Genomic DNA, 13,773 nt, shown 5'->3' with positions numbered 1-13,773 from the left:
ACTGTTATTTTGTCTCTGAAATCTGATTTCAAATACAACCCAGACTTCTGGTGTATGAGCCTTTAATGCAATGACTCAATTCATACTGGGCTTAAGTCCACAGCACAATATTACCTATAATTCAGCACTAATTGACAGTAAATTTAATGGTCACAAGCCATAAACATGTCTACCAGTTTTCTTGCCTAAGGACTGTGATCTCATGTCCTGTTTTCCAAAGTGCACAACAGCTCACAAAAGGCCCTGGTTGTAATCTCGGTTGCTCTGTGGAAAAACAATGTTTTTCACAAATGAGGAATCCTTTTTTTCAATCACAATCCTTATAGTCTAAAAGTAATGTTAAGTTTGCTTATTAGTGACAAGTAAGACTTACATTAACACTGCAATGAAGCTACTGTGAAATTCCCCTATCTGGCGCCTATTCGGATCAATGCACCTAACCAGCACATCTTTCAGAATGTGGGAGGAAACCGGAGCACCCGGAGGAACACACGCAGACACGGGGAGAAGATGCAAACTCCACACGCAGACAGTGACCAAGCCGGGAATCGGACGCGGGTCCCTGGTGCTGTGAGGCAGCAGTGTTAACCACTGTGCCACCGTGCCACCATAAAAAACCAAAACCATATCTTAAATATAAACAGGTAGTAGTAATGTTTCTCCTTCTACTATTCCGTGAATCAGGGATGGTAGCACTTTAAAAAATTTTTTTTTAAAAAGTGCTCAAAATATTTACTCCCCTGTTTTTTCCTACGCTAGATACTTCACACTTATGGGACTGTTAACTGTTCTGAGAGGAGAGGGTATCACTCGCTGTAAATAAATATTCAATCATAGCTCCATTGGCACAGACATGAGAATTCACTTCCCTAAAGTATTGGTCAGTTGTGTTCGTCTGCTCATTGCCCTGTTACTAAACTGATGTTTGCTCATTGTATCACTGTGATCTCATGACATTGCCTGACTTATTTAAAAACACCAAATGAACTTGTGATCAATTATTTTTCATTGATCCGTCAATAATGTCAAAAATGAAAAACCAGCATCACGTAACATATGAATGCTTTTATTTAGAAGATTGATGTCAATTTATTTCTGGACACGCGCCTTTACAGATGAATAAACAATATCCGTAAGAAAAGTCTTGTTTTTAAATGGCACTTCTGAACTTCACAGAGGAAGTTATTACAACTAAAATCTGATTTTATTTAAATTGCTTTATGCCATTTCTCGCATCAGTGAATGTATTATTTTGTTCTATGTCAGTTAGCACTGCCATGTTTTGTATAACAACAAGAAATGTCTGTACTTTTTTTATTGTGCATGTCTTCAAGACATCAAGATCAAAAGTTGGATTACTTTGTTTTCACCACAATGGAAATACAACATGGACAGATTACTGTAAAGGAGACTGTTTCTGTAATTACAGTGAGTCTTAGTATATAAAAATTGGCACAATAGCATTCTTGCTTTAGGATGTTACTAATTAAGTATCAGCAAGAAAAAGACACCGGGACAAAGTTCCATGCAGACTTTGAGACAGGTTACTATAAACAATTGACATTATACAATTCAAAGTAACTATGTAATGTGACTCAGTATACAACTTGTAATTTTATTCGACCATATCCTGTTTTAAAACTCCTTTAAGGGATACAATATTAGCTAAAATATGCAATTTAGACAAATTGCCATTTGCATTACAGAGGCCAGATTCTGGTGGTTTAATCTGGTTTGCTGCATCTCAGATTGTTAAGTGCCAAGCACATTGGGAGGGCCGCACACAACACTGAACTCAAACTGATGAGCTCAACATGTTTGCTTGTGTGCTATGTCCTCTTAATTTTATTCATGATTCATAACATGTAAATATGAGTTGATAGGCAGCAAATGTATCTTTTTCTAAATCATAGAATTGCTATAAGAGGCCATTTGGCCCATCATGTCTGCACCGGCTCTCCAAATGAGTAATTCACTCAGTGCCATTCTCCTGCCTTCTCCCTGAATCCTGCACATTCTTCCTTTTCAGATAAAAATGTTTGCCAAGAAATAATGTAATTGGAACAATTAAGCAAATGGTCACCATAATATTAGTCCATCACTCCTTTGTAATAAAGGAACGTGTTCAAAAAAGTGAAAAAAATAATATTTTTCTGAATGCCCTTGTGATTTTTCTCCTGCGATGCTCAGAGCAGTATTCGAGCAATTAATCTTCAGTTCATGGAGAATCGCAAAAGTTGGCAACTTCCCCTTGGCCTACAACTTCTGATCTCTGGGTCATCATACCTGGGAGGTGCCCCAAAGATTCTGGGGGACCCACATAAAGATTGCATGGGAATTGTCTGGGAAGTTCAAACTTGCATTGGGCAATGATCCTGCATTGGGAACCATCCCATCATCTGACTTAAATCACAGTGTTCAGATGGTTCTGTCTCACAGGAATACTCAGGAAAAGTTAGAAGAATTAAAACCTCTTTGAACACCTGTGTAGCTAAAGCGCTCACCACCCCTACCATCACCCCATCCCTTGACACTTACAGGAACCTCCAACTACATCCTCTATCCCCCCACTAGAAACTCTAACCTCTTAATAGCCCCCACACGCACCTCTGAGTACCCTCCTGAACCCCCACTGGACCATCCATACCCACCCCGCCCCCCCATCACTGACTATCCCCCCACCATCCCAGCTACTTTCTCAACCCCACACCCCCAACGGATCCCACAACTAATTCCCCCACCACCCTGACCGCCTTCCTGACCCACCCATGGGATGCCTGACTAACCTCTCCAACTACCTTCACACCACCCCCTGACTATCCTCCTGACACCCCCCCCGACTACTCCCCATCCCTGGGGAGGCCTAGCAATTTCATCTCTCGTCTCCCTGAGCAGTCGAGGATAGATGCCATCAGGCCCTGGGGCTTTGTCAGTTTTAATGTTCCCTAAAAAACCTAACACTTCCTCTCTTGTAATGGAGATTTTCTCTAACGGGTCAACACCTCCCTCCGAGACACTCCCGGTTAACACGCCCCTCTCCTTCGTGAATACCGATGCAAAGTATTCATTTAGGATCTCCCCTATTCCCTTGGGTTCTAAGCATAATTCCCCTCCTTTGTCCCTGAGAGGTCCAATTTTCTCCCTGACAACTCTTTTGTTCCTAACGTATGAATAGAATGCCTTAGGATTCTACTTAATCCTGCCTGCCAAGAACATCTCGTGACCTCTTTTTGCCCTTCTAACTCCCCGTTTGAGTTCTTTTCTACTCTCTCTGTATTCCTCTAGCTGTCATGTTAATGGAAAAGGTCCTGAGGGATAGGATTTATGACCACTTGGAAAGATGCAGCTTAATCCGGGACAGTCAACACAGATTCGTGAAGGGTAAGACTTGCCTCACAAATTTGATTGAATTCTTTGAGGAGGTAGCTAAGTGTGTAGATGAAGGTAGAGCAGTTGATGTCGTATACATGGATTTTAGTAAGGCATTTGATAAGGTTCCCCATGGTCGGCTTATGAAGAAAGTAAGGAGGTGTGGGATTGAGGGAAATTTGGCCGATTGGATAAGTAACTGGCTATCTCACAGAAGACAGAGGGTGTGGTGGATGGAAAATTTTCAGACTGAAGACCAGTTACCAGTGGTTTACCACAGGGATTGGTGCTGGGTCCTCTGCTATTTGTGATTTTTATCAATGACTTGGGGGAGGGGGCTGTAGGGTGGATCTGCTGATGACACCAAGATTGGTGGAGTAGTGGATGAGGTGGAGGGCTGTTGTAGGCTGCAAAGAGACATTGATAGGATGCAGAGCTGGGCCGAAAAATGGCAGATGGAGTTTAACCCTGATAAATGCGAGGTGATTCATTTTGGTAGGACAAATGTGAATGCGGATTACAGGGTTAACGGCAGGGTTCTGAGGAATGTGGAGGAACAGAGAGATCTTGGGGTTCATATCCACAGATCTCTGAAGGTTGCCACTCAAGTGGATAGAGCCGTGAAGAAGGCCTATAGTGTGTTGGCATTTATTAACAGGGGGTTTGAGTTTAAGAGCCGTGGGGTTATGCTGCAACTGTACAGGACCTTGGTGAGACCACATTTGGAGTGTTGTGTGCAGTTCTGGTCACCTCACGATAAAAAGGATGTGGAAGCATTGGAGAGAATGCAGAGGAGACTTAACAGGATGCTGCCTGGTTTGGAGGGTAGGTCTTATGAGGAAAGGTTGAGGGAGCTAGGGCTTTTCTCTTTAGAGCGGAGGAGGATGAGAGGCGACTTAATAGAGGTTTATAAGATGATGAGGGGGATAGATAGAGTGAACGTTCAAAGACTATTTCCTCGGGTGGATGTAGCTGTTACTAGGGGGCATAACTATCAGGTTCATGGTGGGAGATATAGTAGGGATGTCCGAGTAGGTTCTTTACTCAGAGAGTGGTTGGGGTGTGGAATGGACCGCCTGCTGTGATAGTGGAGTCGGACACTTTAGGAACTTTCAAGCGGTTATTGGATAGGCACATGGAGCACACCAGAATGATAGGAAGTGGGATAGCTTGATCTTGGTTTCGGAAAAAGCTCGGCACAGCATCAAGGGCCGAAGGGCCTGTACTGTGCTATACTGTTTCTATGTTCTATGTTCCTAATAGAAACTCTCAGATTAATTAAAGTACTGCCTTGACGAGAGCAGGGGAAAACTACACCATAAACAGTTTGAACTCCTCATACTCTTGTACCTCACCTCTGTAGCTCCTCTTTTCAGCACCTGATTTGTTGCCTTGCATGTGTCTGGCTATTTCCTCAGATGGACAATCACTTTTACATCTGTGGTATTCTTGTATGTGGACCCTGACTTGTCTGTTCCTCAGCACTCACAGCAGCTTTATCTTCTGACTGCAACCACTCCCACCATCAACCTTTTCCAATTAGGCTACAATGAGTACTACACATGGACGGTACATACTGCTTCGGCTCATTAGACTAATTTCAGCACTAATAAGGAGGGTGAATTTGGATAACTGGCATTTATAGTCTGGTTTTTATTTGCAGTTAATTTGTCTAAGTAGTTTTAACGGTGGCTGTGGTGTGTAAAACTTGATGAATGGGCCATTGACAGCAACTGAGGGAACATTTCCTCCCCTCCCCCGAAGAGTTGGGCACTGCACTGATGGTGGCAAATCATACAGAAAAGCAACTCTGGTTTAAGCTGCTCTGTGCAAGGAACAAAAAGACCACTAGTTTCAAGTTTATGAGGAAATATCATTGGGCATTTTGGCACAAAAACAGGAAGAAAAAAACCCTTTCCTTAAGTAGCTCCTTTCACCTCTTCAGAAACAGCCGGTGAGTTAGTTTTGAAATGCAGACACATTCAGAGAAACATGGTAGCCAACTTGTGCACAGCAAGATCTTTCATACAATGATAGATAAATGGCTAGATAACCTGTTTTAATGATACCGGTCATTAGGATAAATATTGGCCAAGATATCGAAGAGGAAGGAAAGGAGGAAGGCAAAGAAGCGGCATGGTGGCACGGTGGTTAGCACTGCTGCCTTACAGCACCAGGGACCCAGGTTCAATTCCAGCCTTGGGTGACTGTTCTGTGTGGAGTTTGCACATTCTCCCTGTGTCTCTGTGGGTTTCCTCCGAGTGCTCCAGTTTTCTCCCACAGTCCAAAGATGTGCAGGTGAGGGGGATGAGTGGAGTAAATGAGTGGGGTTACGGGGATAGGGTGGGGAGCCTGGGTAAGATGGTTTTTCAGAGAGTCAGTGCAGACTCGATGGGCCGAATGACTTCCTGCACTGTAGGGATTCTATGATTTGGAATTGCATTAAATGCCACTTAAAGATTGACTCACAATGCAGCAAGAAACAATCAGCGGAGTTTTCCCATTCCCGTCTGCCACAGGAATTGTAGCAGGTGGGACTCGGACCACACAAAGGTCTGTTGACCTCGAGCAGGATTTTCCACTCGCTCGCCCAATGTATCCAATGTGTGTAGTTGAAGAAACAACATAATCTATCTCTCAGGTGTCCAAATTGCTCTCTCAGTCTTCTGTGAATTTAATTATAAACTTGAGGAGCCTAAGAACATAAAAATAGTAGGCAACAGGAAAGCACCATTGAGATTATCATTCTATTAGAACATTTGCAACATCATGGACTTCAGTTTATTTACTCTGTTGAAGGAGGTGAATGATAACCAGGTAAAACAAAAAGCAAGGAAGTTGTGTTAAACCTTTGTAAAACGTTGGTCGGGCCTCAGCTGGAGCATTGTTCTCAATTCAGGGCACCACACTGTGGTGAGGATGTCCAGTCCTTCAAGAGGTGCAGAAGAGACTTATCAGAATGGTAATAGGGATGAGGAGACTTCAGTTATGTGGAAAGACTGGAAAAACTGACATTGTTCTCTTTGGAGCAGGGAAGATTAAATGGTGATTTCATAGAGATGTTCAAAATCGTGAATGGTTTTGATAGATTAAATAAAGGAGAAAAATTTGGTGGAGTTTTTTGAGGAAGTGACAAAAACGGTTGATGAAGGAAGGGCCGTGGATGTCGTCTATAGGGATTTCAGTAAGGCATTTGACAAAGTCCCACATGGCAGGTTGGTTAAGAAGGTTAAGGCTCATGGGATACAAGGAGAAGTGGCTAGATGGGTGGAGAACTGGCTTGGCCATAGGAGACAGAGGGTAGCGGTCGAAGGGTCTTTTTCCGGCTGGAGGTCTGTGACCAGTGGTGTTCCGCAGGGCTCTGTACTGGGACCTCTCTATTTGTGATATATATAAATGATTTGGAAGAAGGTGTAACTGGTGTAATCAGCAAGTTTGCGGATGACACGAAGATGGCTGGACTTGCGGATAGCGAAGAGCATTGTCGGGCAATACAGCAGGATATAGATAGGCTGGAAAATTGGGCGGAGAGGTGGCAGATGGAATTTAATCCGGATAAATGCGAAGTGATGCATTTTGGAAGAAATAATGTAGGGAGGAGTTATACAATAAATGGCAGAGTCATCAGGAGTATAGAAACACAGAGGGACCTAGGTGTGCAAGTCCACAAATCCTTGAAGGTGGCAACACAGGTGGAGAAGGTGGTGAAGAAGGCATATGGTATGCTTGCCTTTATAGGACGGGGTATAGAGTATAAAAGCTGGAGTCTGATGATGCAGCTGTATAGAACGCTGGTTAGGCCACATTTGGACTACTGCGTCCAGTTCTGGTCGCCGCACTACCAGAAGGACGTGGAGGCGTTAGAGAGAGTGCAGAGAAGGTTTACCAGGATGTTGCCTGGTATGGAGGGTCTTAGCTATGAGGAGAGATTGGGTAGACTGGGGTTGTTCTCCTTGGAAAGACGGAGAATGAGGGGAGATCTAATAGAGGTGTACAAGATTATGAAGGGTATAGATAGGGTGAACGGTGGGAAACTTTTTCCCAGGTCGGAGGTGACGATCACGAGGGGTCACGGGCTCAAGCTGAGAGGGGCGAAGTATAACTCGGATATCAGAGGGACGTTTTTTATACAGAGGGTGGTGGGGGCCTGGAATGCGCTGCCAAGTAGGGTGGTGGAGGCAGGCACGCTGACATCGTTTAAGACTTACCTGGATAGTCACATGAGCAGCCTGGGAATGGAGGAATACAAACGATTGGTCTAGTTGGACCAAGGAGCGGCACAGGCTTGGAGGGCCCAATGGCCTGTTTCCTGTGCTGTACTGTTCTTTGTTCTTTGAGAAAGGGCCAGTAACAAGAGAACACAAGTGAAAGGCGAATCAGAGACAAGACAAGGAATTTTTTTTACACAGTGAGCTGTCATGATCAGGAATCCACTGCTTGAAAGGATGGCGATACATATGTGAAGGGGAAACAATTACAGGACTATGGGGAACAAGAAAGGGCAGTAAGAAGTCTCACAACGCCAGGTTAAAGTCCAACAGGTTTATTTGGTAGCAAACGCCACTAGCTTTCAGAGCGCTGCTCCTTCGTCAGGTGAGTGGGAGTTCAGAACTGGTGTTGTGAGACTTCTTACTGTGTTTACCCCAGTCCAACGCCGGCATCTCCACATCAGAACAAGAAAGGGACCAGATAACTCTGACTGGATAGCTCTACCAAAGAGCTGACGTAGGCATGATAGTCCAAATGGCCTTCCTTTTGCTATACAATGATCTGATGATAATATTCAGAAATTTCTCCATGGCTACTAAAATGTAATCGAGGGAAATTCTAGGGCAACACAGTGGCAAAGTGGTTAGCACTGCTGCCTCACAGCGACAGGGGCCTGAGCTCTGTGCGGAGTTTGCACATTCTCCCCGTGTCTGCATGGGTTTCCTCCGGATGCTCAGGTTTTCTCCCACAGTCCAAAGATATACAGCTTAGGTGGATTGGCCAAATAAGTTTCCCCTTAGTGTCCCAAGATGCATAGGTTAGGGGGATTAGCAAGGTAAATATGTGGGGCTTTGGGGATACGGCCTGGGTAAGATGACCTGTTGGAAAGTCGGTGCAGACTCGATGGGCCAAATGGCGGCCTCCTGCACTGTAGGGATTCTATGATCACAGACCCAACAAAACATTATAATTTACATAATTCAATGCTTATCAGTTTCATTCCACAGGTGCTATTATCATAGCTCTGAGAATCAGAAAATCCTATTGTGTGATCAGTCTCTCATTCACCCTGAGCGTGGCCCAAAACTGATCACCACTCAGAAGGTTAATCAGCCCTGAAAGTTATCACCACGGACTTACTTTCTTCATAAAGAAGGTGAGCCAACTGACACAAGAAATACACAAGTATGGATCAATAGAACTCCCCACTCGAAGGGCTGTTTTCAATTGGAGGACGTTGGATGTTAAATAAGGTCTCTATCCTATGGCTCAACTTTCCCAGAATGAAAATTACAAGAAAATTGTAACATGGAAGCAGGCCATTTGGCTCGACCAGGCTATTTGGTGTTTATCCTCCACAAAAGCAATAATCCTAATCCCATATGTCAACTTTCTTCTCATATGTCTTTGAGGCTAAGAGCGATGTAGTCCTTTTGCTTTATGATGCAGAAAAAAAGATATAAAAGTAAAAACAAGCTACAGTATGTACAAAAATAATAGAATGATTGTGATTGTTCCAATGATGCAATACCCCCTCTGTTATCCCATTTTACCAAGGAACTACTTTCAGCTGTCAGAGGCTGTGTTGCATCATGCAAACAGGTTTCACATTGAGACTATCTGCCAAAACAAATATACCATTTTATTTTTAGAACCTAAAAAGTTAAAATGCAACTATCCCATAACATAACTTGTAAAGTACTAAACAGAACTACACTACCCCAAGGACTGTAGCAGTTCAAGAAGGCAACCCACTACCACCTTCTCAAGGGCAATTAGGAATGGGCAATAAACAGTGACTTTGCCAGCGATGCTCACATTCCATGAACAAATAATAAAGCAAAACTCACCGCACTGCGTTGTTCTACAATTGTTAGCAAATGAAGCACTACATCTGGCGGTTCACCACATAATCCCAGCAGGAACTTGGAAACTGATTCACCTCACACAATTCTCATGCCTTACTGTGATTCACAACACATGTATTTAAAATAAGTCACCACAACTGATTTCCTTCCTTTATTTTACAAATGCCAGTGACTTGATATCTTCACGACTTTCAGGATGTGCATCACACTAGGACACATGGATTTTTACAAAAAGTATAGAGGCAAAAGCAGAAATGGGCTACATAGTGTACCTTGTCATATCCAAGAGAATGGATTGTTGCCAACTAGAATTGCTGGTTGCACAGAAAAATACAGGTGTAGGCCATTCGGTCCTTTGAGCCTGCTTCGCCATTCATTATGATCATGGCTGATCATCCAACTCATCCAACCTGTTTCAACTTCCCCCATCTTCTTTGATTCCTTTAGCCCCCAAAGCTATATACAACCATAGAAAAGTTACAGCACAGAAGGAGGCCATTCAGCCCATCTTATCCATGCCAGCCTAGGGACACCCAGGTGCCCTTTCTAATCCCATCCTCCTTCACCCACCCCATAGCTCTGTAGCTTACAGCACTTAAGGTGCACATCCAGGTACTTTTTAAAAGAGTTTAGCGTCTCTGCCTCCACCACCAACTCAAGCAGTGAATACCAGACACCCACTACCCTCTGTGTAAAAAAAAGTTCTTCCTCATGTCCCATCCACACCTTCTGCTACTTATCTTGAATCTATGTCCCCTGGTTCTAGAATTCTCCGCCAAGGAAACAATTTTATTCTGTCCACTCTAACTCTTCTCCTCATAATTTTATACATCTCAATCAAGTCACCCCTCAGCCTTCTTTGTTCCAAGGAAAATAACTCCAAACTATCCAATCTCTCCTTACAGCTACACTTCTCGAGCCCTGGCAACATTCTTGTAAACCTCCTCTACACACTCTCCAGAGCAAAGAACAAAGAACAGTACAGCACAGGAACAGACCCTTCGGCCCATCAAGTCTGTGCCGACACAGATGCCTCTCTAATCTAATATTTTCTTGCCTCTACATGGTCCTCTATTCTCTGCCTATTCATGTATCTATCCAGATGCCTATTGACTGTTGTTATCGAACCTGCTTCCACCACCTTCTCCAACAGCACGTTCCAAGCATTCACCACCTTCTGTGTGGAAAAATTGCCCTTGCATCTCTTTTAAACTTCTCCGCCCTCACTTTCAAACTATGCTCTTGGGTAATTGATCCTTCAACCCTGGGAAAAAAGGTCCAATCTATTCAAGCCTGTCATAATCTTTTAAACCTCTATAGGTCCCCCCTCATCCTCCGATGTTCCAATGAAAACTATCCAAGTTTGCTCAATCTTCATTGTCCATATCCTCCAAATCAGGCAATATCCTGGTAAACATCTTCTGCACTCCTGCCAATGCATCAACATCCTTCCGGTAGTGTGGCAACCAGAATTGTACACAATAATCCAAATGCGGCCTAACCAAAGTCTTATACAGCTGCAACAATTCCTAAAATCAACACCCTGACCGATGAAGGCCAGTATGCCACATGCCTTCTTGACCAGCTTGTCCACCTGAATTGTCACCTTCAAGGAATTATGGAACTGCACGTCTAGATCTCTCTGTATGCTAATATTTCCAAGGGCTCTACCATTTACTGTATACTTTCCTTCTGCAGCAGGCCTTCCAAATCGCATCACCTCACGTTTGTCAGGGTTAAATTCCATCTACCATCTTTTGGCCCAGGTCTCCAGCCGACTTATATTCTGCTGTATCCTCTGACAACCCTCCCACTATCCGCTACCCCCCCCCCCCTCAATTTTTGTATCATCTGCAAATTTACTAATCAGACCACCTACATTTTCCTCCGAATCATTTATATATATATATTACAAACAACAGAGGCCCCAGCACTGATCCTTGTAGAACACCACTTGTCACAGACCTCCAGTTAGAAAAGTATCCTTCCACTGCTACTCTCTGCTTTCTATGCCCATGTATCCATTTTACCAGCTCACCTCAGATCCCACATGACTTCACTTTCTGTATCAGCCTGCCATGAGGAACCTGATTGAAGACTTTACTAAAGTCCATGTATACAACATCCACTGCCCTGGTCAATTTTTCTTGTCACTTCCTCAAAGAACTCAACCAAGTTTGTGAGACACAACCTTCACTTCAAAAAACCATGCTGCCTGTGACTAATAAGCCTATTCTCTTCCAGATGTAAGGATATCCTGTCCCAAAGAATCTTTACCGATAATTTCCCCACCACTGATGTAAGGCTCACAGTCTTGTAATTTGCTGGATTTTCTCTTCTGCCCTTCTTAAACAGAGGAACAATGTGAGCTACTCTCCAATCCTCTGGTACCTCGCCCATGGCTAAAGAGGATACAAAGATTTTGGCCAAGACCTCGGCAATTTCTTCCCTCGCCTCTCTCAGTATTCTGGGATAGACCCTATTTGGCCCTGGGGACTTGTCCACCTTAATGTTTTTCAAAACCGCCTTCCTTTTAATCACAACAAGTCCTAGAATGTCAACATCCTTCTTTCTACACTCACCATCCACCATATCTTTCTCCTTTGTGAATACTGATGCAAAGTACTAGTTAAGGACCTCACCCACCCATCTGGCGCACACACATTCCCTCCACTGTCCTTGAGTGGACCTACCCTTTCCTTAGCTATCCTCTTCCTCCTTACATATGCATAAAAAGCCTTGGGGTTCTCCTTAATCCTGCCTGCCAAGAATATTTCATGGCCCCTTTTTGCCCTCCTAAATCCCTGTTTAAGCTCTTTCTTGCTCTCTTTGTATTCCTCAAGAGCCTTATCCATTTTCAATTTCCCGAAATTTATGTATGCCTCCTCCATTTTTTCACTAAGCTCACAACCTCTCTTGTCTTCCAGGGTTATGGAATCTTGCCATCTTTATCCTTCATTTTTACAGGGACATACTTGTCCTGAATTGTTAACAATTGACTTTTAAAAGACTCCCATATATTGGATGTGGATTTACCCTCAAACAGCCGCCCCCAGTCTACATTCCCTAGCTCCTGCCTAATACTATCATAGTTAGCTTCCCCAGTTTAGTACTTTCTCCAGTTTAGTACTTTCACTCTGGGACTACTTTCTATCCTTTTCTGTAAGTATCTTGAAGCTTATAGAATTGTGATCACTGTTCCCAAAATGGTCCCCCATTGAGACATCAATCACCTGTCCGGACTCGTTTCCTCGAACCAGGTCTAAGACAGCCCCTTCCCGAGTTGGACTATCTACATATTGCCTCAAGAAGTATTCTTGGACACACCGAACAAACTCTGCCCTGTCCAAGCCCCTGGTGCTAAAGGAATCCCAGTCTATGTCGGGAAAGTTAAAATCACCCATCACAACAACCCTGTTGATTTTGCATCTTCCCATAATCTGCTGACATATCAGTTTCTCCACTCCACGCTAGCTGTTGGGAGGTCTGTAGTACAACCCCAACAGTATGATTGCGCCACTCCTGTTCCTGAGTTGTACCCAAATGGCCTCACTGCATGATCCCACCAAGGTGTCCTCCCTATGTTTAGCTGTGACATTCTCCCTAATCAATAAAGCAACACACCCACCTCTTTTGTCACCCTCTCTATCTCACCTGAAGCATCTAAATCCTGGAATGCTAAACTGCAAGTCCTGCCCTTCTTTCATCCAAGACTCCGTTAGTGCCACAACATCATTGTTCCATGTAATAATCCAAGCTTTAATTTTGTCCGCCTTACCTGTCATACTCCTTGCATTAAAGCAAACACACATCAGACCACCTGTCCTATCATTTTTTTGTACACTCTCCCTGTGTTTTATTTCTCTTAGCCTTACTGGACCCATTCACTGACTTCTCCACAGACTCTGTACTGTGGCCCTTTTTGATTTTTGTCTTTGGTTTCTGTGTCTTCCACTTTTCTCCTTACTGCCTTTTGTTTTTGTCCCCACTTTACTTTCCTCTGACTTCCTGCATTCATTCCTATCCCCCTGCCAATTAGTTTAAACCCTCACCAACAGCACTAGCAAACACTCCCCCTCGGACATTGCTTCCAGTCCTGCTCAGGTTCTGGCTCCACCTCCCCCAGAACTGGTTCCAATGTCCCAGGAATTTGAATCCCTCCCTCAAGCCATGTATTCATCTTAACAATTACATCCTTCCTATAATAGGGCGGCACGGTAGCACAGTGGTTAGCACTGCTGCTTCACAGCTCCAGGGACCTGGGTTCGATTCCCGGCTTGGGTCACTGTCTGTGTGGAGTTTGCACATTCTCCTCGTGTCTGCGTGG

The sequence above is a fragment of the Mustelus asterias genome, chromosome 1 (genome assembly GCF_964213995.1).
Source record: "Mustelus asterias chromosome 1, sMusAst1.hap1.1, whole genome shotgun sequence".
Taxonomy (NCBI): Eukaryota; Metazoa; Chordata; class Chondrichthyes; order Carcharhiniformes; family Triakidae; genus Mustelus; species Mustelus asterias.
Note: the sequence above shows the minus strand (reverse complement) of the source record.